Below are 25,115 nucleotides of genomic sequence, written 5' to 3'. Positions count from 1 at the left end.
AAAAATTAAAAAATTTAAAAAAATTCTTCTTAAGCCAGCCCGGCTTGCTGGAAAAAGTGGGTTTTAAGGGCACGGCGGAAGGCACTGAGGTCTTGGATTCTCCTTATCTCTGGGGGCAACTGATTCCAGAGGGTAGGTGCCCCCACAGAGAAGGCTCTCCCCCTGGGGGTCACTAGCCTACATTGTTTGGCTGATGGCCAAATGATTTAAACTGTGCAGGGGATGTGATGGAAAGTTTGTCTGCTGGAAATATCTCCTATCTTAAACTTAATCAGAATAGAGCTGGAAGGGACATTGGAGGTCTTCTAGTCCAGCCCACGGCTCAACCATCCTATACCCATGGTGATATCCAAATTTTTTTACTACCAGGTCTGTGGGCGTGGCTTGGTGGGCATGGCAGGGTAAGGATACTTCAAAATCTCCATTACCAACCAACTCTGGGGCCAGCCAGAGGACGTATTTGCCGGTTCTCTGAACTGCTCAAAATTTCCGCTATTGGTTCTCTAGAACCTGTCAGAACCTGCTGGATTTCACCCCTGCCTATACCCAGTGGTGGGATTCAAATTATTTAACAACCGGTTCTCTGCCCTAATGTCCGACTGGGTGGGTGTGGACAGGGTGTGGACAGGCAGCACTTGGCCTCCCTGCAGCTTCCTGGAACAAATGTGGGCCATGGGGGAGGGGTGCCGCACCCCACTGGCCCCATTTTGGGCCTAGTAGGCCCCCCTCCAGCCTCCTGGGAGCAAAAATAGGCCACATGGGGCTGCATCGCACTCCCCTGCGCCCTGTTTTGGCCTAGTAGGCTTGCCTGGGATCCAAAATGGGAAGCATAGGGGCTTCTGGAAAGGGTGGGGCAGGGTGGCGCCAGCCAGCAATTTAACAACTGGTTCAGCTGAAGTGGTGTGAACCGGTTGAATACCACCACTGCCTATATCATTTCAAACAGATGGCTGTCTAGTCTTTTCTTAAAACCCTCCAGTGATGAAGCAGCCACAACTTCTGAAGGCAAGCCGTTCCACTGGTTAATTGTTCTCTAGGAAGTTTCTCCTTGATTCCAGGTTGCTTCTCTCCTTGATTAGTTTCCATCCATTGTTTCTTGTCTTGCCTTCTGGTGCTTTGGAAAATAAGTTGACACTCCTCTTCTTTGTGGTGGTCCCTCAACGACTGCTTTCATGTCACCCCTAGTCCTTTTTTTTCTCTAGACTTGCCATACCCAATTCCTGCAATTGTTTTTGTCTCCAGGCCTTTAATCCTCTTATTTGCTCTTCTCTGCACTTTTTCCAAAGTCTCAACATCTTTTTTGTAATATAGTGACCAAAACGAGATGCAGTATTCCAGGTGTGATTTTATTAAGGGTATACTAAGTAAATAAAGTAAATATAGTGTAAAGTAATTCTGAAGGCTTCTGACTTACCTGGGAAGAGACATGGAATACCACTTGAGCTTCTGCCACAGATACAGACAACAAACTCAGACTATATTTTATTGCTACCTCTAAGCTTATTCATCTCTTAATAAACTAGTGTTGGATTGTTTCTTCTGTCTTCAGTCAAACATGTACACTCCTCATACATATATTTTTCAGATAGATTTTTAGCAGGGGACAGAAAATATCAGGCTGGTGTTTCATCACATTGACGCTGTGATTGCTAATGTCTTGATAAAAATCCCTAGTGTTTATGCACTTGCTATATTTCTATGAATATAGTATGATACAACTGAGATTAAATTTAAAAACCAATTTTGTTTAATACTTTCAATGAGGTATTTCTAGAGTCTTCTTTTATAAATAGCAGATAAATTTATTTCTTCCTATTGAATCCTTAGAGTGTCAGATAACTAGTTTTTCAGAATTATTTATTTATAACTAAAATAATGCTATGGTAAGGAAAGTCCCTGCATGAGATGTTCCACTGACAGATACCTGAGGTGGCAGACATTGGCAAATTTTACCAATGTTTGAAAAAGCTAGGTTAAAAGATGGTACTGAGCAGGGGTGAAATCCACTTACCTTTGCTACCGCTTCGCAAATATGAGTGTGTGCGCCCCTGCCTGCACATGCGCAGAAGGTCAAAAATGGGATGTGATGACGTCCGGGTGGGTGGGCAGAGCCTCCTACCGCCAGCACTGCCGGTTCCCCTGAGCCAGATAGAACCGGCTACATTTCCCCACTGGTACTGAGGCACTGATCATAGCAGCAGAAGAACTGGCACTAAGCACCAGTACCATAGAACCAGGGATCTTTCACACTAAACAAGATCCAAGGTGCAAATTATTGGTTTGAGAGACAGTCCTATACATAGTGGCAGGATATAAGAGGCAGGCAGGAACAGCATACATTGAAAGGCACAGCCAAGTAGCTGGCACTGTACACTGCACAGTGTATGGGGTAGACCCTCCCAAGTCTCCCAATTGGAGATCCCCCAGAAGGTTGTGGAGAATAAGGGCTAAGATCCGGTTGGATTTCTAGATCCAAACAGACAGACAGATATTAGCCAATCAACCAATCACTGTGATAGTACACAAGGACCAGAAGATAGAGGTGATGATAGGTGTAGCAATGTCCAGTGTCAGCAACATCAGGAAGAAGGAATATGAGAAGCTGGAAAAGAACCAGGGTCTGAAGGATGAACTAGAGAGATGGTGGAAAATAAAAGCTGAAGTGGTCCCATTGGTGGAGGAGAATTTGGGGCTGTGAATGGTTCCAGGAACCACTCTCCAGCTCTCTCTCTAGAAGAATGCAGTGCTAGGAACAGTTAAGATCCTACACAGAACCTTCAAACTCCGAGGCCTCTAATAGAGGACCAGCAATTGAGGAAGACACTGTCAACCAAGGAGCGAGAAGGGCATTTTATATATAAATATATAGAGACATGCACTGGTGTGTGTATAATGAAATGTTTTTCACACAGAAGCTAGCTGTTCTGCCCAAGCTGTTCTCCCAATTTTCAGTTGGGAGAAACAAGACTTATTGAACAAGATGAGTGAACAGATCATTCGAAAACTCCCAAATGTAGAATTATTTAAATCACAGGTAAAGCAGGTAGATTATTCATTTTCTTGGAAGCCTTAGAGTTAAGTAGTGAGAAGAAATAAATAAAAGTTGCCTGAACCATGAGCATTATGTAATCTGGTGACACATATACTTGACATATGATAAAGAAAACTAATAACAAGTAAATGTATTTTCAGTTTTAAAGTATTATATCGGAATGTTTCACTTAGAGATTTGTTTCTTTTTCTATATATGTAGCTCTTATGATCATAATAGCTAAACTGCTACACTATGGGTCATCTCTTCTAAATGAGAGAGATACTGTTTTGGAAGAGAAATTTAGCTATATAATCTTCCATTCGTGGTTGATATAGGGTTGCCTTGGAGATATTGCAATGTTTTAAATGGATCACTGGACAGTAACAACAAGAAAAAGGAAGAGATTGCCAGTTTGATTTTCTGACTATAGAACAGACAGATTCATTCAGAGACCGAGAAAGAGACATACCCTCTCAATTGTAAACAATTTTAATGAAAAGTATGGATAACAATTAGAATTCCTCACTTACCAGAAGTCATTTCATCTCAAAGGTTCCAAGCCATTTAGCAAAATCTATATGGAGTCCATTCTACTTGCAAAATATTACTAGGAAAATATAACAGTCATATATAAGTGATAATTAATCTCTTATTCACTCATTAATCACTTATTCACTCATTCATAATTGGGGGTATGGAGCAGAGGTCCATTTCAGCAGGTTCTGACCAGTTCTGGAGAACCGGTAGTGTAAATTTTGAGTAGTTTGGAGAACCGGTAAATACCACTTCTGACTGGCCCCACCCCCATCTATTTTCTGCCTCCTGAGTCCTAGCTGATCAGGAGGAAATGGGGATTTTGCAGTAACCTTCCCCTGGATTGGGGAGGGAATGGAGATTTTACAGTATCCTTCCCCTGCCACGCCCACCAAGCCATGCCCACCAAACCATGCCACGCCCATCAAGCCACACTCACAGAACTGGTAGTAAAAAAATTTGAAACCCACTACTGGTATGGAGAGAAAAGAACAAGACAGTGGAGAACTACTAAATAACAGAGCTTGAGAGATTTTAAGACAACATGGTTTATGTGCTTAAACAATTTGCCTTGGTCTTAGATACCTAAAGTTAAGGGTCAAAACGTTTAGTCTGGCAAATCGGCAAGACCAATTCTAAACATTTGTAGTCATCCAATCAAAATAATATACTGATCCAGCTATGGATTTTACTGAGCACATTGCTTATTGTACTCCTGAATTTTTTTCAAAATACAATTTGCAAATAATGACCATGCCACTATCCACAAGCTTACAATGATCATGCTATCCACAAGATTACGTGACATTAAGAGTATCTGAAAGTACATTCAACTTCTCAAACATTCCAAAATTTCCTTATGATTGTCTATTCGGACATTTTCTGTAGTAAAACTTCGCTGAAAAAGAATTGCATGACTGAGACTAGACATTGAAAATGTATTTCTATGAAGCTTTCTGACTGAAAAGACATTCTTTGATTCCACGTTTTTCCTTGATAAGGATATCATCATGACATCAATATCATCAAGACATATAGGAAAAGCAATATCTCAGATATGTTGGGTCTGTTTTTTTCCTAGAAATATCCAGTTCTAGATGTATGTGAACATAAACCTGTGGTCCAAAGTCAAACTACTAATCTAACTAACTCAATAGTCCACTCTTCCTACAACCACACCAACTTAGTTTAAAGCATCTGAATCTTCTTAATGATCTTCAAATATTTTAATTTTCTAAAGCCAGACAGGTAAGCATCTTTAATATGGTGCTGGTCCAAAAAACCATAGTCGGCTCATCTGGAAGAAGAAGAAGTCCTGGAAAGCTGACACTGAAACCCAATTTTTAAAGTGGCCTTGAATAGCCTTTGTTAATGGTGGCAACAAGATAGAAGTAAATGGAAGAATAGGGAGTGAGAAAGTTTAGAGGCAGTTGAAAGACACATAAAATGCAGAAATATCCCTGGTGACTCCCCATGATTTCATTCTGACCACCCAACATACCTTTTACATTACTTTGGGACAGTGGTGAAATCCAATTTTTTTTACTACGGTTCTGTGGGTGTGACTTGGTGGGCATGGCAGGGGAAGGATACTGCAAAATCTGCATTCCCATCTCATTTCAGGGGAAGGATACTGCAAAATCTCCATTCCCACCCCACTTCTGGGGAAAGAATACTGCAAAATTCCCATTCCCACCTCACTCTGGGGCCAGCCAGATCAGGTATTTTCCTGTTCTATGAACTACTCAAAATTTCCGCTACCGTTCTCCAAACTGCTCAAAATTTCCGCTACCGGTTCTCCAGAACCTGTCAGAACCTGCTGGATTTCACCCCTGCTTTGGGAACAGAACTAGAGGAGCAAAAAAATCTACATAATGAGAAATCATACAGGGTTGCAGGTTCGTACGTCGATTATGTGTTTAGCCTTTTTATAATGTTATGAAGTTTGGGATAGTACAGTTTGGGATGAGAGTGGATTAGAAACATATGCAATGTTTTACTGTTGATTTCTTTACAAAGATATATGCAGGAACAAGGAGGATCCCTGACATAACCCAGAAAAATGGATATCCTGAGGTAGAGTCGCAAAAGAAAATCAGGGAATACCCATCTCTCACTTTTTGTTTGCTTCCGGTTCAGATAAATTCCAGTTTAAAAACTTCTAACTCTCTGCCTCATTCCCTTTCTCCCTACTGTTACATTTCAACAGGATTCCTTATCTGCCAACTCTTATTAGCTGAAGGGTGTCATGTTCCAAAAGCAGGGACAGAGTTTCCAGTCATTAACTCTCATTCATAGTATATCAGCCAACTGACTAGGAAGCAATTAGCTCAAGGATAGATGGTTGTCCAGCTGCTTTAGCATAGTACGGCCAAGAAATAAAACCTGGATACATTGATTCATATGAATAGACAGGGCTATATTGTTGGGACAGAACTACTTGATTGCTAATAACCCACAGCACCAAGTGTAGAAAAATGGCTTAGTTTACACTCGCAATGGAATTCCTTGCCGGATCTGTTTATTTGGGGCTATTTACATATTTATGAAGTAGGGCTTCATAAATACATAAATAGGTGTGTTGCTGATATACGGAGGGCAAATATCAGTCAAAGGGATTTTGCAGAATGCTTCTGCACAAAGCAACTCTGTGTTTCCCAACCTTGGCAAATTTCAGATGAATGCACTTCAATTTTCAAAATTCTCAGCAATGGCCATGATGGTTGGGGAATTTTAGGTACCGAAGGCCAAATATCTGGAAATCGCCAAAAGAAATTTACACTCTTTTTTTTTTCCTTTTCCAAAATGAACTGCCAGTATGGAGTCTTTCACAGCTCAGCCATCAGTAATGCGAAGAATTCACTACTTTTTAAAATGATAAACTATATAAAAAAGAAATACATACCTTATGATATATTACATTAAAAATGAGTAAATATTACCAGATGTCACATACACAACAAATCACATTCAGCCTAGTTGTGTTTGAAATTGCATATACTGACAGAAATTGGGTATAAAACTGTACCTCTTTGGTACACCAAGAAATGCAGAGTTTTCTTTTGCTTATTTATAAAATAAGTTGCAGCAAATCTAACAGAGTGAGACAATAAGTGAATACAGATGACACCGAGTTGTACTGGATTTAGTTTAAGCCGCACATCTCTAACCAATAGAACTGACATCTCTAGCAGTCCTCGTGAGAAAAAAGAAGAAATTCCTACCTAAATTTAAGTACTGTATTGAAGAAAAATTTGTTACAATCTAATAAATACCCTGAATTGAAAATAACTCCAATATCATTTTTATAATTTCTGAGTCTTAAGCTATTTCTATAGCATATGAACCTTGTCATAAGGCAGAGGTGGGGAACTATGGCCAGTGGTGAAATTCATTTTTTTTACTACGGGTTCTGTGGGTGTGGCTTGGTGGGCGTGGAGTGGCTTGGTGGGTGTGGTTTGATGGGCGTGGCAGGGGAAGGATACTCCAAAATCTCCATTCCCACTCCACTCCAGGAGAAGAATACTGCAAAATCTCCATTCCCACCCCACTCCAAGGGAAGGATATTGTAAAATCTCCATTCCCACCCCACTCTGGGGCCAGCCAGAGGTGGTATTTGCCGGTTCTCCAAGCTACTCAAAATTTCTGCTACTGGTTCTCTGGACTGCTCAAAATTTCCGCTACCCGTTCTGCAAAACCTGTCAGAACCTGCTGGATTTCACCCCTGACTATGCCCCCTTTAGACTTGTGGACTTCAGCTCCCAGAATGCCTGATTCTGCATGGCTGGCTCAGGAATTCTGGGAGTTGAAGTCCACAAATCATAAAAGGGCCGTAGTTCCCCACCCCTGTGAAATAAGGCAAATCATTATCCAAACAGTTTGAAATATATTTAAAGGCTTTTTAAAGATATCACTTTTGGTCTAATTCTAGAAAGCACCACTTTCTATCCCTTGCCTGCCCCCCCCCCACCCCACCCGCTCCCAGGGCATAGTTGCTCAACTTATCCTGCTGCCTCTCAAATGGAGATTATTCCTTTTTCGCATTCTGCCTCTTGATAAACTCTGTGGTGTCATGGCAAAAACAATCACAAGTGACAGTGACTGAACTGTACAAACATGCAGACAACTGATTAAACAAAAATAAAACAAGAATCAAATAGCTCTTCTGCATAATTCCTAATTTGCATGCATAAACAACAAGGTGGCAAGACTCCAGGATCCCGTGTATTTCCTAGAGCACTTTGAATAATTTCATTGCCTGAGTTCCTTCACTGACAGGAATTTCAGATTTATTTATTTTTTCCACTCAAGTACCGAGGTAGGAAAAATACGACCATATACCGATCTCAAGAAACTGGTGTTTTCCCTATTGTAGCAAGAAGGCAGCTTGCATAGCTATTTATTCTTTCACACGTTGGGGACCAAAACATTCAGGAAGGAGTATATGGAAAAAGAACATGTATGGAAAACAGTTTTCTGGTCATCTAAAGATTATGACTGACACTAATTTCAAGTTAATTTTGTATCCAGGGATCCTCCCAGGCTTATATCTAAATGAAATATAAAGATACTCTGGTAACAATTTTTTTCTGCGGTGTTCCTTTGATATCCTCTTCACTTCCTACCCAGTTTATGAGCTATACATAATTGTGTGGGTGTTAAAGTGTTTCTCCCTTACCTGTAAACCAACAACTAATAGCAGCCACCAATTGGGTAAAATCAGTAATATTTTGCTACCTATTATATTGGAGGCAAAGCAGGGGTGAGTTCTACTTACCTTTACTACTGGTTTGCAACAGGATCGTGCCTTGCTTCTGCACATGCGCAGATCACCAATGATGACATCCGGGGCAGTGGGCGGGGTGTCCCGCCAGTTTTACTATCGGTTCTTGCGAACCGGTCGGAACTGGGGGCAACCCACCACTGAGGCAAAGTCAAGAGACAGTAGTACATGGATCTGAGCAATGCTTAATGGCTTTTTCAAATTGATGAAGGCTCATACCTTCCCTTTTGATCCATAGTGTGGTCTACCACCATCTGCCACTGTTTCCCTAAAGACTAGAGATAAGCGCGTTGTGCCAATGGTTTGTTAGAATGGAGCAATAGCATTCGACTACTCAGCCAGAAATACAGTACATATTTTCATTCTTTTTTCCTTACCGTTCTTGTGCAAGATTGAAAGAATATTACACCTGGTATAATAGTATAATATAATAGTGAAGTAGTATAGCAGTAAAAGATTGTAACAGGGACAGTGGCCATTTCGGCAACTTAGCAGCATCTTAGGAACCACATTTCATCATCATTGAAGTGATAAAGGCCTACTTTCATCATCCTTATGCTATCCATCTCTGGAGAAAGGTAACCATAGTGGGACAGGCTGAAATAGCACAGCACCAAAATGATTAGATGAGTGTCAAGCCCACTGTCTCTGGAAGCAGAACCTGGTGGAATTGGTTAGCGAACTTTGGGGGAACTTATAAAGAAAGGAAAGGGAGAGAATTTCCAAGTAAAAATGCTTTTGTGGCTAAGCTCTTGGGATTCAAATTTTGTTTCTTGCTTACCATTTTTCAGTTTTGATAACAATAAAAAGAGAATAGAGCTAGAGAGAATTCTGGAGGACTTTCTAGAATTCCAGAGTCCTCTCTAGAACTTATCACTATGCAGGAGTGGGATTCAGCCAGTTCGGACCGAATCAAGTGAACCGGATGCTAATTTTACATCTGGTTTGCTGAACCAATAGTTGTAAGGACTGGCTGGCCCTGTCCCTCCTGCCCCTCCCCTCCCAGGAGTCTCCACACAGCCTATTTTGGATATCAGGTAAGTGCAGTGCACGCATGAAGGCCCCGGGAGGGTGAAAAATGGGCCTCCCAGAAATGGGCCTGTTTCTAGCCTCTGGAGGGCCTCTGGAGCCCAGGGGAGGCCATTTTCCCTCTCCCGGAGGCTCGAGGAAAGCCTTCAGAGCTTGGGGAGGGTGAGAACGCCCCCCCGCTGTGCTGCAGGAGGCCAAATAGGCCATGCCCACCATGGCCACACCCACCCAGGAACTGGGTAGAGAACCGGTTGTTAAAATTTTTGAATCCCACCCCTGTCACTATGCACACAATCTAGTTAACAGCATTGGGCAATTATATGCAATGAAAGACAGGCAAGATAGGGACTGACAACAGGCACAGAAAAATGTGCCATTACGATATTTCCCTAAGTTAAAGATAGGTCATCACTGTCATCAGCCATTCATTGTGTCCGACCCCAACCACTCTGTGGATCAGCAGTCTCCATGCCCCTCTGTCTTGCATTGTCTCCTTCAGATCCACCATACTCAAACCTGTGTCATCCTTTATAGAATCCAGTCAGCCCTACCTGCTGACTCTTCTCCTTTTTCCACTGTTCTTTCCCAATGACTGACTTTTGGAATGACTCAGCCTGCATGAGATGACTGAAGTATGACAGCCTCTGTTTGGTGATCAAGTGATATTTTTCGTGAATTCTGTCTAGGATTCCTTTGTTTGTTATTTTTGTTTATTTTTGCAGTCTATGGGATGCACAATAGCCATCTCCAGCACCACAGTTCAACGGTGTCCATCCTTCTTCTATCTGCCGAGTTCAGGTTTTGCAGCCAGAAGTAACAATTGGAAAAATTATTGGATACGTAAATGACATTAATTCAGTCCCAAGGGAAGACATTTGGCTTCTGTCACATAATGGCCCCAGGGAAACTATGACTTTCTGATACTGAATATATATACGTATATCAGATGATACAATAACATTCTATACCAGAGTTCCCCAACCTTTCTGTGTTGGTGGCCCAGAGGAAGCAGGGGACAGGCAATTTTACACATGCATGCACGTGACAAAAATGGGGCAGGGGTAAAATTTACTTACCTTCCTTACCGGTTTGGAAGTGTATGCACAGAGGGTAAAAAACACATTACTTCCTGGTTTTAACCAGGGCGGGTGGGTGGAGCCTTGTACCGTCATCGGTAGCAGTTCTCTGAACCAACTACCACAATCACTACTGGATTGCCTGATCTTGTCTGAACCGGGAGCATTTCACCCTTGAAATGGGGACACAAGCATGCACGTGATGCTAGTGCTTGCAAGATCCTCACAGCAATGCTAGCATGACTGGGAGTGTGTGCATGCAGATATACACCCCCTGGCCACTTACTCACATGGCCTGGTGGAGACCCCTGTTCCATACTACCTACCCTCTTACATCCTTCTATTCCACAGATTATCGGATGGTGCCAATTTATATAATTGCATCGAAAGCATAATTAAAAATTATTTATTTATCTATTTATTTTATTAAATTTCTATACTGCCCTTCTCCCGCAGGACTCAGGGCGGTATACAGCCAGAAATAAAACCATGACAATAGAAAAATTAAAAACAATTTAAAACAATTAAATCAATTGGCTGAAAATTCTAATAAAACAACCCATTAAAATAGTAAAAATATGATTATTATTTAGGCCAGTCCTGCTTGTTGGAATAGTAATGATTTTAGGGCACGGAGAAAGGTACGCAGGTCGGTAATCCTACGAATCTCCGGGGGCAGCTCATTCCAGAGGGTAGGAGCCCCCACAGAGAATGCTCTCCCCCTGGGGGTCGTCAGCTTGCATTGTCTAGCTGATGGCACCCAGAGGAGCCCCTCTCTGTGGGAGTGTACCAGTCGATGGGAGGCTATCGGTGGCAGAAGGCGGTCTCATAGATACCCAGGGCCCATGCCATTGAGCGCTTTAAAGGTGGCAACCAACACCTTGAATCACACCCAGAAGACCACCAGGAACCAGTGCAGCTCACGCAGGAGCAGTGTTACATGGGAGCATCGGGTCACTCCCATAATTACCCGTGAGGCCGCATTCTGGACCAGTTGGAGCCTCCGGGTGCTTTTCAAAGGGAGCCGCATGTAGAGAGGGTTACAATAGTCCAGACAGGAAGTGATGAGGGCGTGAGTGACTGTGCGTAAGGAGTCCCGATCCAGAAAGGGACGCAACTGGTAAATCAGGCAAACCTGATAAAAAGCCCCCCTGGCCACAGCCATCAGATGGTCTTCCAGGGACAGCTGCGAGTCCAGGAGGACACCCAAGTTGTGAGCCCTCTCTGAGGGGGTCAAGATCTCACCCCCAATAGTCAGTGATGGAGTCAATTGACTATGACGGGACGCCGGAAACCACAGCCACTCGGTCTTGGAAGGGTTAAGTCTGAGCTTGTTCCTCCCCATCCAGATCCATACAGCTTCCAGGCACCGGGACATCACTTCAAGGGCATCATTGGGGTGGCCCAGGATGGAAATGTACAGCTGAGTGTCATCAGCGTACTGATGGAAATCCACCCCGAAGCCACGGATGATCTCGCCCAGCGGCTTCACATAAATGTTGAACAGGAGGGGTGAGAGGACTGACCCCTGTGGCACCCCACAGACTAGGCACCTTGGGGGTCGACCTCTGCCCCTCTGCCAACACAGACTGTGTACGGCCGGAGAGGAAGGAGGCAAACCACCGCATAACGGTGCCCCCCACTCCTAACCCCTCCAGTCGGCGCAGCATGATACCATGGTCGATGGTATCAAAAGCCGCTGAGAAATCTAACAGGACTAGGACAGAGGAACAGCCTCTGTCCTGAGCACTCCAGAGATCATCGACCAATGAGACCAATGCCATTTCCGTGCTATACCCAGGCCTGAAACCCAACTGGAATGGATCCAGATAATTCGCTTCATCCAGGTGCTGAGGAAGCTGTCATGCCACCACACTCTTAACAACCTTCACCACAAAACGAAGGTTGGAGACAGGACGATAATTTGATAAAACAGCTGGGTCCAGGAAGGCTTCTTGAGGAGGGGTCTCACCACCACCTCTTTCAAAGCAGCGGGAAAGAAACCCTCACTCAAAGAAGTGTTAATAATCCCCTGGAGCCAGCCTCATGTAACCTCCCAGGAAGTCAGCACCAACCAGGAGGGACACGGGTCCAGCAAACATGTGGTCGCATTCAGCATACCCAAGACCCTGTCCACGTCCTCCGGAGTCACAAGGTCAAACTCCTCCCAGCTAACATTCTCAAGACCTGCCTCTGTCATCCCATCTGAACCCATCCAGTCGGAGTCCAAGCCCTCTCGAATCTGAGCGATTTTGTTGTGCAGATATTGCAAAAGTCCTCAGCCCTACCCTGCAAGGGGTCTTCCCACGCTCCTGTATGGAGAAGGGAGCGGGTCACCCTGAACAGGGCGGCTGAGCGGTTATCCGCAGACCCAATCAGAGCAGAAAAATAATTAAACTTTGCCGCTTTGATCGTCACTAGGTAGGTCTTAATATGAGACCTCACCAGTGTTCGGTCAGATTCAGAACGACTGGCCCTCCAACCACTCTCCAGGTGTCTTCTCCAGAGCTTCAACCTTTAGCTTTTCTGATCAGCAGGACACAAATAGAATGGGTGTCAGCTTCACATTCAGTATCAGCTGCCATGAACTCTAGGGGAGCTGGATCAGGGGTGTCTTCATCAGGTTCTGACAGGTTCTGGAGAACTGGTAGCAGAAATTTTGAGTAGTTTGGAGAACCGGAAAACACCACCTCTGGCTGGCCCCTGAGTGGGGTGGGAATGGAGATTTTGCAGTATCCTTCCCCTGCCATGCCACCAAGCCACGCCCACCAAGCCACATCACGCCCACCAAGCCATGCCCACAGAACCGGTAGTAAAAAAAAATTTGAATCCCACCACTGGGCTGGATGGGTGGTGGAATGCTTCAAGGAAATGAACCTTCACTGTATTTCTCCAAGATGGGCTTTAAGGACAACTGGCTATTAATAGAATGCAGCTGCATACCAAACCTATGCCCAAAGTGACCATTCTAAAAACATCTTGTTTGAATTTGATTGGACATGTAGGCCCAGTGATGGGAGGCAACTAAGGGAGGGAAAAGTTAGACTTGGAAATTTTGGCGTGTGCTTTTTCAGTTCCGGCTATGCATTACTGTAATTCACTTGATTTCTAGTAAACCATACCTTTCTCAATAAACAGAGTTAAGGATCATTCTTAATTAGAGATTCAAGATGAGGCAGCAGGTCTGACAATTGGTGGCACAGACCTCACGTAGCACCACTTCAGAAAGTCAATTGGCAAGTGACATTTGAGTATTCTCCAACTTACAAACGAATGTAAAGGTGCTGCCTTACATAAATCATACCAGTGGCCATTTAGCAAATGCTTTGTTGGGCTTCAGGTCAGACTTTTCTACTTCTGTTGGGGGAAACTTTGACCCTAGGCCTTTTCTACAAGAAATGTTTCTCTTCTGTCCCAAATGATGATTCTAAGTAAAAAAAAAAAATCCTACATAATTTTATATTCAATGCATTGTACTCTGGGATGCTCTAAAGCATCTGTCATCATTCATCTGCTTCCTCATTACCTACAGTGATTATTTGGGGCAGAAAGGGACCTGAGACCCAACGATCCAGCAACAAAATAGTGCTATTTCATTCAGTTTTCCTAGAGACAGAAGCTGCATCAGATCACAAAAGTGTATTCTTATCTAAGTATGCTGTTAGAAATCAGTGGAAACCCAAATAGCCTTATCTTCTGCACACTGTACTGTCAGATTAAGAACAGCTTATATTGTTAGCATATCCCAGCTTCGCTAAAGAACTGCACCGACGGATACGCAAAATCAAGACTCTTATAAATCTGAATCAGCCACTGAGGACAGACACTCCAAATGATGTTACATGATAGAGAAATTAATGTTCCCCTAAATTAACATATCACAGTGGAGTGATTTAGTGATTTGTCATTATGAAACCTGCCAACACCAAAGGAAAAGAAAAGTGGCATTAACCTTGTTAAATAAGAGGTTTCGTGTGCAATGGCTATGAAGCCCTCTTTCAGATACTGTATGTCTGGAGTTGCAATAACAATATACCAAGGAACAAAAAGTGAAATTAAGGGATTGGCAAGCACGCTATCACAGGTAAAAGCCTAGGAAGCATGAAACCAACTGAGTGAAGAAGCTTGTAGAAACTGAGCATTTTCCTATCACAACCTACTCCCACCCTTTTTGGTACTCCCTTTTTGTGACATGTGGATACCATGGGTTCCTTAAGGCAGGTCTCCAGGAGAATTTAAAATAAATTCCATATGTATCTTGAAATACAGGATTATTAAAAGCTTGAGGAGGTTTTTGGGAATCTTTTAATCTAACCAAGATTGTCTGGCTAACTTGTATATCTGAAAACTATTTACAATAGAGAAATCATAACAAAGTTCAAAGTCAGTCTGCAGTTGTGATTCTTTGGCCATTCCAGACATAATTGCTAGTGCTGGTTATTCATTAATTTCTTCCCTTCCTTTCATACACATGTGAAAGTCCTTACTTTTTTTTTTTTACATTAACACATTGCATACCCAGAATTTCTAGTCATGGCAAAGATACTAATATGGACAATCGGACAACATTTTTGTAGTAAACTGATCAATGACTAGCAGAATTCAGGCAAAGGAATAGGGATTCTGAATAGGAGTGGCCCACAGTAGAAAAAATGGTGTCTTTACCTCTTGGAAAACTGGGACCTGCTCACTCATTGAAACTTCTTTTGTAAAAAACAAAACAAAACACCACCAGATGTGAATGAAGGCTGCCTGGTGGCAACACACTTGGAGTAAATGAAATAGAACAGAGGAAGGAAACCAATCCACTAACAGTATATATAATCAAACTGTGGATTATGAATCTAATTTATAAGGCAATGTACCCAAATATTAAAGGAAGGAGGAGGAAGAGGAAGAATAAGAGATTAAAGGTATTTGTTATTCAATAGAAACTGGTTTGAATAGTTCAAAAAATGAGGAATAGTTCAAAAAAGAGGAATAAAAAAATACATTTAGAAGTTCAAACTGAATTATAGGTTTAGTTCAGTAATCATTTCTTACTCAGATATCCTGTAAATTTTTATTCCGAATTGGGGTGCTACCTATTAGGGTGACAACTGATAGACACATAAACTTTCCTATATGAGAGCTGAACTTGTTTCTGTTCAGGTTTGTAGATAGAATCTTTCTCACGTTATTGAATTACATAGTTATTGATGCATCAATTGTACATCTAATGACGATCAAGTTTAATACTTCAAATTCTTAATAACTCTGATTACCATTGTGGCTGGGCAGTTGTTACCCTTCTCCTGGCTGAGTACTCTTTACAAACCTTCAAGAAGGATGAAGAATTCTTTATCTCCCTCCCTCTCTCTCTCTCTCATCTCTTTCTCTCTATCATCAAGTCATATATACAGTATACACACACACACACACACACACACACACACACACACAAACACATATACACATATACACATACAGTTCTACTTCAACCAAAGTAGAACCTGAAATTACGATCGTAAGTCATTGAGGTCATTAACCAAGTCATCGTGTGCCAAATTTAACAACCCTTTTTGCAGGGTTTGTTAAACTAATGCCGCAATCGTTAAAAGAATGCCACAGTCATTAAGTGAATCCATTGTATCCAATGGGTGTTTTTTTGGCAGAAAACAGATATAAACCCCGTAAACCAGTAAAAAAAAACATTGAAAATGGTGGTCATGTGACTGTGGGACATGCAGAATGGCGTTATAGGTGAGCCAGTTACCAAGCAGTCAAATGTGATTGCAGGGAGATAATGCAGTCAACTTTGAAATCAGGTCATAAGTACTATTTTTTGGGGGGTGGGGGGGGGAATTTGTCGTAACTGCGAATTATCTCTAAGCAGCCAGTAATTGCTTTAGGATTTTCTTTCAATTTTGGCATTTCTTTTGATAGTTCAGGTATTATAGGCTGGTTCTTTTATTGTGTTTGGTCTTGGAGTGTAAATAAATTTTGATTGATTGAGCAATCACAATGCCATAAAAGAATGTGCAAGCTTTCAGTTTTTCCAAAACTTTTCTGCATGCTGCATGACACAGCACATAAGGGATGGGAGAAGTACAAGACAAAGCCATACGTGATTTCCATGAGTTATGCAAGTTTGAAGATGGAAACTCAGACTAAAGAATTAGTAGCATTTGCAGGTATCAGATCTACTATTTTGGGCTAAAAGAAGTAATGACTGACTGCCATAGTTAATATTAAAATCATATGTGACTGATCTTTCTTTCTGATGGGCAAAACACAGTAGTACCTAGTTAGGCAAGGAACAGAAATAATAGGCAATCATCATAAGTTTTGTATTGGCAAAATTGGAGATTAATCACAGATGCTGCACTAGACATAAGAATTAAATAAAGAAACTGGACTTTCAAACTCTGAAACATCTTGCAGATGACAGAAAACTGTCTTCATAGTTTCTGACCTAAATAATTCCCCCCCCCCCATGAAAACATCCTCTCCCTACCAGGTAAATATCAAAAATTATCCTGACTCTTGTGAGGGCGAATTCATTGTAAAAGAACATCCTGGATTAAAGCACCTCTCATTACTTTTTGTCATGATATTTATTTATTGTGCAATATATGTGCTAGTCAGATTGCTAAATATAATACAGCAATCATTGCCTTTTGGCTAAGGGATAACCCATGTTTAAGGTGACCAGACGTCCCGCTTTTGGCGGGACAGTCCTGCTTTTGAACAATTTGTCCCGCGTCCTGCGGCGTTTTAAAAAAGTCCCGATATTTGGAAAGAATGCACGGCGCAGTGGTGGGTTGCTCCTGGCTGCCTCCTGAGTCCCAGCTTATGGCTAGAGGGAAAAAAACTATTTAAACTCTTGCTGCGGGGCTTCAAAGGGCTGTCCTACAGCTGATCAGTGTTAAAAGAAAACAAATTAGTAGACCGATGCCTGCAAAAATAGAAAAAACAGCCCCTTAAAGCTTCAGCATAGGTTAATTAGCACAAGTTGATTAGATTGCCTTTCCCGACTCTCATCTGATTTGCTCTCAGCTGTTTTGCTCAGGGCTCTGTAGTTGCTAGCTGCAAAGAGTTCCTGGAGCAGATTTTTTTTCCCCCTAGCTATGCTTTAAAAGCGAAACTGAAAGTAAAGCAGGGTGCAATGTGGCAAAATGAGGCAGAGAGAGATTTCTTTTTCTTTTTTTTTTTCCTCACCAAAAAAGGTAGGTGCAAAACTGCAAACAATGGGAAATTTAGGGCAAAAGAGGAGAGTTCAAGATTTTAAAACACAAAAGAAAAAAAGCTCTATTTAACTAGGGAATTGTAATAATTGAGATACTATTAATTGTATATTGTGTTGAAAGCAGAAATGGTTAAGTTGTGGTTTGGAGGAATATATGGGGGAAATTATTTGGTTTATTATTATCGGTAAATATAATTAATTGATTTGTAAGAAATTGGATTGCATGGAAATAATTGGAATATTCATGTTCATATTGATTAATATACAAAAAAGATAGTTATATAACTAATTGATTTATATTAAAATGTTGAATTTGTATTAAACAACTGTATTACATAATTACATAATTAACCAATGTGAGGATGGATATAAAAATAGATGACAATGGGAAGGGGTATAATGTAGAATAGAAGGGAAAAATTGAATTTGATTAAGATTAGAGATGAGGATGGAGGGTAATATTGTTTTTTTTTAAAAAAAATAGATGAGGAATAAATATGGCAAAAAAGGAAATATAGAAATTGTAAATTTAATTGAAATGACTAAACACTGTTTAAATTTGTGAACCAGCCAAATATTCTGTTCAAAGAAAATACATTGTATGTTTGTATGTCTGTTTCTAATTATTGCTATTTATTCATATTTGTTCTCTTTTATTCTTTAAAGTTTAACAATTCATTCTTTATCTTAATATCTTTATATTTGTTTGGGGTTGGCTTTCTTCCCTTTCATCTTTTTTTTTTTTTTGTACAGCAATCTTTCTCCTCAAACCTACCACCTCTCTCTTTTCTTTCCTTCTTACTTTCTCTTCCCCCCCCTTCTTCTCCTCCCTACTTCCTCTTCCTTTCTCCTTCTCCTCCTCTCTTCCTCCCTCTCTTACCCTCACTCCTACTCTAATTTCCCTTCCCTTCCTTCATCCCTCTCTATTGCTGTATCCTTTTGTGCATATGGACTACTCAGAGGGCTGAAAAAGTTATTTTTGACTGGTCCTCGCACTTTTGACCAGTCCTCAAACTTATGACTGTCCTCACGTTTTTACGTTTTTTGCCCTGTCCTCACGTTTTTACGTTTTTTGCCCTATCTTATCACCATGGTGAAGAGAAGCAATTGTGAAATGAGTGACATGGTTGTTAAGAATGTTGCATGGGCATAAATGTGAGGATGGTCATAAGTGTGAGGACCAGTCAAAAGTTTGAGGACCTGTCAGAAATGACTTTTTTCTATACACATAGCCATGGCCACCCAGTTACATGACCAGCTAGCCACGCCCACCCAGTCACATGACCTCCAAGCCACGCCCACAAAATGGTGGGTGTCCCGCTTTACCAATGTTAAAATCTGGTCACCTTACCCATGTTCAAGATAAGAAAATCTTTATTATTTTTCTTATTGTATTTTGTTGAAAGCCTTATATTTAATTAATATTGGAAATGTCTAAATGCAGTTTTGACAAATGCATATAAATATATTATACTGTATAACCTATACAGGGGTTTTGAAAATTTTAGCAAGGGGTTCTCTGCCCGGTTGCTGGTGGGCATGGCCATGGTGGGAGTGGCTTAGTCAGCCTCCTGCACCATGGCAGGGGGCCCCAAAAATGGTGTTCCCAGGTTCCGGAGACCTTTTGGAGACCGGAAACGGGCCTGTTTCTGGCCCTCCCGAACTTACGGTAGGCCTGTTTTTTGCCCTCCTTGAGCCTCCACACGTGCCCAGCACTTATCTGCATCCAAAACAGGCCATGTGGGGACTCATGGGAAGGGCAGGGCGGGGTGAGCGGACCAGCCAGGAGTGGGATTTGGGGGTTCTCCGAACTGCACAGAATTTTAGCTAGAGGTTATCCCAAACCCCTGCAAACTTCCAGCAGCCTATGCAAAAAATTAAAATCTCGGGTGTTTTCCCGCGTCATGTTATATAAGTTAGTTAAAATGTTTAAAATTCTGGTTAAAATCCTAGCTTAAAATCTTCCAAAAATCCTTACAGAGCACTCTGCAAGGTCCTTTAAAACCTTAGCTAAAATCCTACCAGTACCTTAAAAGTTTTTCTTTCTAGCAACGTTTCGACAGACTCACAACCCTGTCATCTTCAGGCTCTTGTTTAGTTTAGAAGCTATGTGTGTGTTGCGAGGTAGGAGCTGTCGCTTTTCTGTTTGCTGCTGATGATGTATGCTGGTTAGCCTGTAACTCTGTGTCCTGATTGGAGGACAGCAGTTTTTCTTCCTGCTTCCTCATCCTGGCTGTTTGGCTACGTGTTACAGGCCTAGCTTTCTCAGGTTCTCTATTATTATCTGTCTGCTGTAAAGGGGAAAGGATTCTGGTAGGCATCCTAGCACCCTTGATTGTTAGTTGAGATCTCAGCCTGTCTTCTGGCTCGATCCTCTCTCTCTCCCTATTGCTAGCCACCCTTTGCAAAGAGGGAAGAATTCTGGCATGCCTTACAACACCACTGGTTGCTTGTTGGAATCTCTGCCTCTCTTCTGATGTTAACACTCGAGTTTCTCTCAGTGCAGATCCCCAAATACTTGATAACCTAGAGGTGTCGTCTCGTCTGTTCATATTCTGTGGCCTCTTTTCAATTTCAATGGTCTCCCTGATTATTCTTTTGTTGAGATGTTCCTCTTTCGCCACTGTTCTGGTTTTATTAAAATCAATATTGTGTCACGTGGCCTTCATGTGTTGTACCAAGAAGAAGTTTGCTCTTCTTTCCTCACTGCATTTTTATGTTCTTCTAAATGTACATTTATTTGTCTATTTGTCTGTCCAATATAAGATGACTGACAGGAGGCACATGGCACTTCATATATCCTCTGGTTTTCCAACTCAATTTTATCCTTAGGGTTTCTCGCCATCATCAATATTTTTCTATCTGTACGGAACACTGTTTTTATTTTTTGTTTCCGTAATATCTTACTAATTTTGTCGGTGGTCCCTTTTATATAGGGCAGGATGGCAGTTCCCATATTCTGTTCTTCTTCTTGGGTTTTGCTCTGTCCTACTGTCCCTTGCTGGATTATAGTTCTAATTCTATTTTTGTGGAACCCATTTTCCATTAATACTTCTGTGAGGTACTTTTAAGGTACTGGTAGGATTTTAGCTAAGGTTTTAAAGGACCTTGCAGAGTGCTCTGTAAGGATTTTTGGAAGATTTTAAGATAGGATTTTAACCAGAATTCAGTCTCAGCAATATTTAATACCTATGATTCATCCATCCAGAAGCCCAGTGCTATCCAGAGGAAGCTACCAAAGCCAAACCAAAGTCCTTATATACTTCAAGAACTCTGTCTCCCATAATTTATATACATGAAGCCCTTTCTGTCCCACCATCCATTTTATTTGTTTTTAGAACAGATATGAGAAAGATGCTATAGATGACCTTAGAATGGAAATGGACTGTAGGACTGAATGGTTATTCCACTAGTTTGGTCTTCAGAAGTTTCACTTTTTAAGAGTTACATCTAGCACTAAAAAAAAAAAAAGATCCTATCTTCTATAAAATTACCGAACTGGAATAGGTCACTTAGATTTTGAGTTCAATCCTGCCCTGTGCAGGAATCTAAAAGATAGATAGTCCTTGACTTACGACCACCTTTGAGCCCAACATTTCCATTGCTAAGCAAGGCGGATGGTAAGTGAGTTGTTCACCATTTCAGAATCTTTTTGCCACAGTTGTTAAGCGAATCAGTCCGGTTGTTATAAGGGAATCATGTGGACGCTAAGCAAATCTAGCTTCCCCCACTGACTTTGCTTGTCCGAAGCCAGCTGGGAAGGTTACAAATGAGTTTCACATAACCCCAGGACAGTGCAACTGTCATAAATACATGCCAGTTGCCAAGCGCCCAGTTGCCAAAATTGGCCAGTTGCCAGTTTTGATCACGTGACCTTGGGGATGCTGCAGCAGTTGTGTGAAAACTAAGTCACTATTTTCAGTGCTGTTGTAACTTCAAATGGTCACTAAATGAATAGTTGCAAGCCAAGGCCTCCCTGCCAAGCATCTTCAACAAGTATGTTCCAAGCTTTTTAAGCATAGCCAGTAAAACGTATTATTTCCCACAGTATCAAATCCTTATTATTAGAATGTTTTTCCTAATATGCTACTGGGAATTGTCTTTTATAACTAAAAAAAATAAAAATCATTATTTGGTGTCCTACATTCAGAAAGAAGAAATTCTTTTTCTGTTGTAGTTTTCTTTGTAATCCTTCAGCTGCCTGACAAGCTACTGTATCCGCCTTCAGTTGTCTTTTCTCAAACCTGCCTCAGTATTTACTCAGGGAACGTATTTTCTAGATCAAGCCCTGTCCAAGTTATCTAAATCTTTCTTAGAGCGTACTTCCCAGAACCGGAGGTAGCTTCCTCCGTGAAGCAGGAGCTGACCTGTGCAAAATTGAATCATTTAATCTAGCCTAAAAGTGTTTTTGCTTTTTGCCTAGCCATGCCACAGTACTGAATCATATTTAACTGCAATTGTCAAAGGAGAAGAAATGTTTTTTCAAAGTACCTTAGCATTGATTTATTTAGATTACGTAACACATTTTGGACGTGCATGGCTTTTTCTACTATTCTACTTTGAAAGGCAATCATTGGGCAATCTAAACAAAACATTGATATTTGAAAATTCATATACTGTTAGGAATTCAGATATGCTCTACTCCAGTGATGGCTACCCTTTTTGCCATCGCATGCCAAAAGCTGGGAAGCGGGGGGGGGGGTCATGCGTGCATGTGCCCAGACCCATAATTCACGACCCACGCTCTCTCCCTGCTTTTGGCACGTGATGGTATGGTGGGCCAAGTAGGCCCATTTTTTGTCCTCCCTCGACTCCAGACCCTTTCTAGGAACCTGGGGAGGGCGAAAATGGCCTTCCCCACCCACGCAGAGACTCTCCGGAGGCCAGAAACGGCCCGTTTGCTGACTTCTGGTGGGATCGGAAGGCCTGTTTTTTTGTTCTCCCCAGGCTCCAGAGGCTTTCTAAGAGCTTGGGGAGGGTGAAAACGGCTTTCCCCACCCCCACAGAGGCCCTCCGGAGGCCAGAAATGGAAAAGACACTCATTTGGGTTAGGGTTAACCCTATTGAAAAGACCTATATAAAAACAAAAAAATTGCAAACTAAAGTACAGAACTTTCTTACTGAAAAAAGAGAGAGAGAGAGAAAGACTAGAATGGCATTTTACTGGGAGTATTTTATACTGTGCCAGTTTGCCTTTTGGCATTGTATAGATTGCTTAGGAAATGTGTGAAATGTGAAGCATTTCATACTTCGACATCCTATGGTTGGCATTCTGTAGATTTCCTAGGCATTCTATAAAATGCCCAATTTCAAACATTTATGGTAACAGATATACCGCATACCTAGATCTGTACATTGAATCGCTGCCTCTATTAACATGAAGTGCTGTGGCAGTCTATTTTTTTTTATAGGCAGCATCCAGGCTGCACTCCCATTGGCTAAATAAATAGATATTATTAAGCACATATCTAAGGAATATTGCTTCTTAGATTTCATGGCTACCTGCACATACTCAGGTCTGATTACACAAATGCTGATATTTTTGGTCATGTATTTAATTAGCATAAAATACTTTCTCTTGGCTCTAGTTTCATTTTCTGTTGCATTTCTTATCTAAATATGCAAACGATCTTTGAGAATATTTCTAATGGCCAAGTGAATAGTACTAATGCAAACTCTCTACCCCTCTCTCTGTGTGTGAATGTTTAGATATGTACTGAATGTATATGTGTGGATGTATATATACACACACACACATTTTACAGAGGGAGAAATTATAATAATTTTCTTCTGAATGAAGAAAAATATATATTGCAGAATGTAGTTTTATTCCTGTGGATAACACATTTGCTAAATAGGAAAATCCGTGAATATTAGGCATTGGAAAGTCAGAAAAAAATATTATCATGATCTGTTTATACACATATAAAATTATATAGTAAATATGGGATACTCAAGGTTGTAGGAGAAGCATATTTCACTTTGATTAGTTGGCCAAATCCTTTTAATCTGTTGTTGCATCTACTTAAATTGAAGAGAATATACAATCTGTAGTGTCATTTTCAACTTGACCTATCACATACACATATACTCTGATTAGAATTCGGTAATCCTGGAACAAATTGTTGAATGTTACTGCTAACTTCATATTTTTGCCAGAATTAGAGGTGGCTTTCTGTCATATCGAATATCCTTGGAAAATGTGAAAAAAAGTATGTACTGAAGTCTGCACTATTTGTTGTGAGCAGGTATGACATATCCTGGACTGAATTCCTTTCCTTTTACTTTTTTTAAAACAAAAATACTCAACAGCTTTGTTTATAAAATCACTTAAATTTCCTTTCTCCCCTCCCCCCCACACCAAACTGGGATAGTGTAAACCTTATGGAAGTGGTTATAAAACAAATTACAATGTCCCTTAATCTGTAGGAAGATATGTTAATTCTAGAAATGAAACTGAGAGCTGGAATTCAAAAAACATAGAAGATGGATTAAAAATGGCTTCCGTAGACTGGATTCATTCAATTATATACCATTAGGTGTGGAAGGGAAAATCCCAGCAGGGGATAAACAGCGTCAACATTGTGGGTACAACCAAGATGATCAAAATCCTACCCCTTTTTAGTTTAGGCAACGTAGAGTACACCATAAAAAAAGTGGGCCTTCAAATGCAGGTTCCCACTTTGCCAGTTTGACACTGTTGATAGTCCCCTCTCAGAGACCCTATATCAGGGGTGGGTTCTACTTACCTTTACTACCGGTTCGCAACGGGAGCGCGTGCGTGCTTTTGCGCATGTGCGGAACCTTCTGCGCATGCACAGATTGTCAATTATGACATCCGGGTGGGTGGGCGGAGCCTCTTGCTGCTTTTACTACCAGTTCTAAAGAACCGGACAGAACCGGGAGCAACCCACCACTGCCCTATATATTTATTTACAAAACAAGCCTTTATAATACAGTAGGTTGTGAATCTGGACTCAATACCGTACTACATCTCTGTTCTAATTCCTCACTGCAAACGATAATCTCTATTCTGTACTCAAGGTACAGTCTTACTGATGTAAAGTTGATGACTCTTCATTTGTCCTCTAAGGCCTTCTTAGTTCATTTTGTACACTTGCTAACACACAGGTTGCCCTTTGTGCCACGTAGGAACTATGAGAAGGAGTAATGAATGGATAAAGTGTAGAGGATCAGGTGTGATCCTGATCAACCTCTATGATGCATTCACTCATTTTGTATACAATATTACTATTGTAAAGCATTTAACCAGTGTTTAGGATTTAGATGGCTGTATCTACATTTACCTTGTGTTGATTGATTTGGATTCCCCACTCTTAGAAAGCTACAGATACCTAAGATGTGATTGTGTCTCAGTGAATTAACCGGAAGCATGCACTTCAATGATATTTTCAATCTTTTTAAGATAAG

The 25,115-nt window shown here is 41.2% G+C and overlaps 2 long non-coding RNA genes and 1 pseudogene across 2 annotated transcripts in view; 1 reads left to right on the top strand and 2 right to left on the bottom strand.

The window, feature by feature from the left end:
- The window catches only part of LOC117677331 (small ribosomal subunit protein uS19-like), a 75,882-nt pseudogene extending 73,184 nt beyond the window's left edge, over positions 1 to 2,698 (top strand).
- LOC132711327 (uncharacterized) overlaps positions 1 to 25,115 on the bottom strand; it is a 297,945-nt gene that overhangs the window by 185,318 nt on the left and 87,512 nt on the right. The window lies entirely within an intron of this gene.
- The window catches only part of LOC132711326 (uncharacterized), a 183,729-nt gene that overhangs the window by 104,800 nt on the left and 53,814 nt on the right, over positions 1 to 25,115 (bottom strand). The gene's annotated exons all lie outside the window — the stretch shown is intronic.

Source organism: Pantherophis guttatus, chromosome 3 (genome assembly GCF_059756535.1).
Source record: "Pantherophis guttatus breed Tessera chromosome 3, ASM5975653v1, whole genome shotgun sequence".
In the NCBI taxonomy this organism is placed as follows: Eukaryota; Metazoa; Chordata; class Lepidosauria; order Squamata; family Colubridae; genus Pantherophis; species Pantherophis guttatus.
This window is presented reverse-complemented; position numbering and strand designations above follow the sequence as displayed.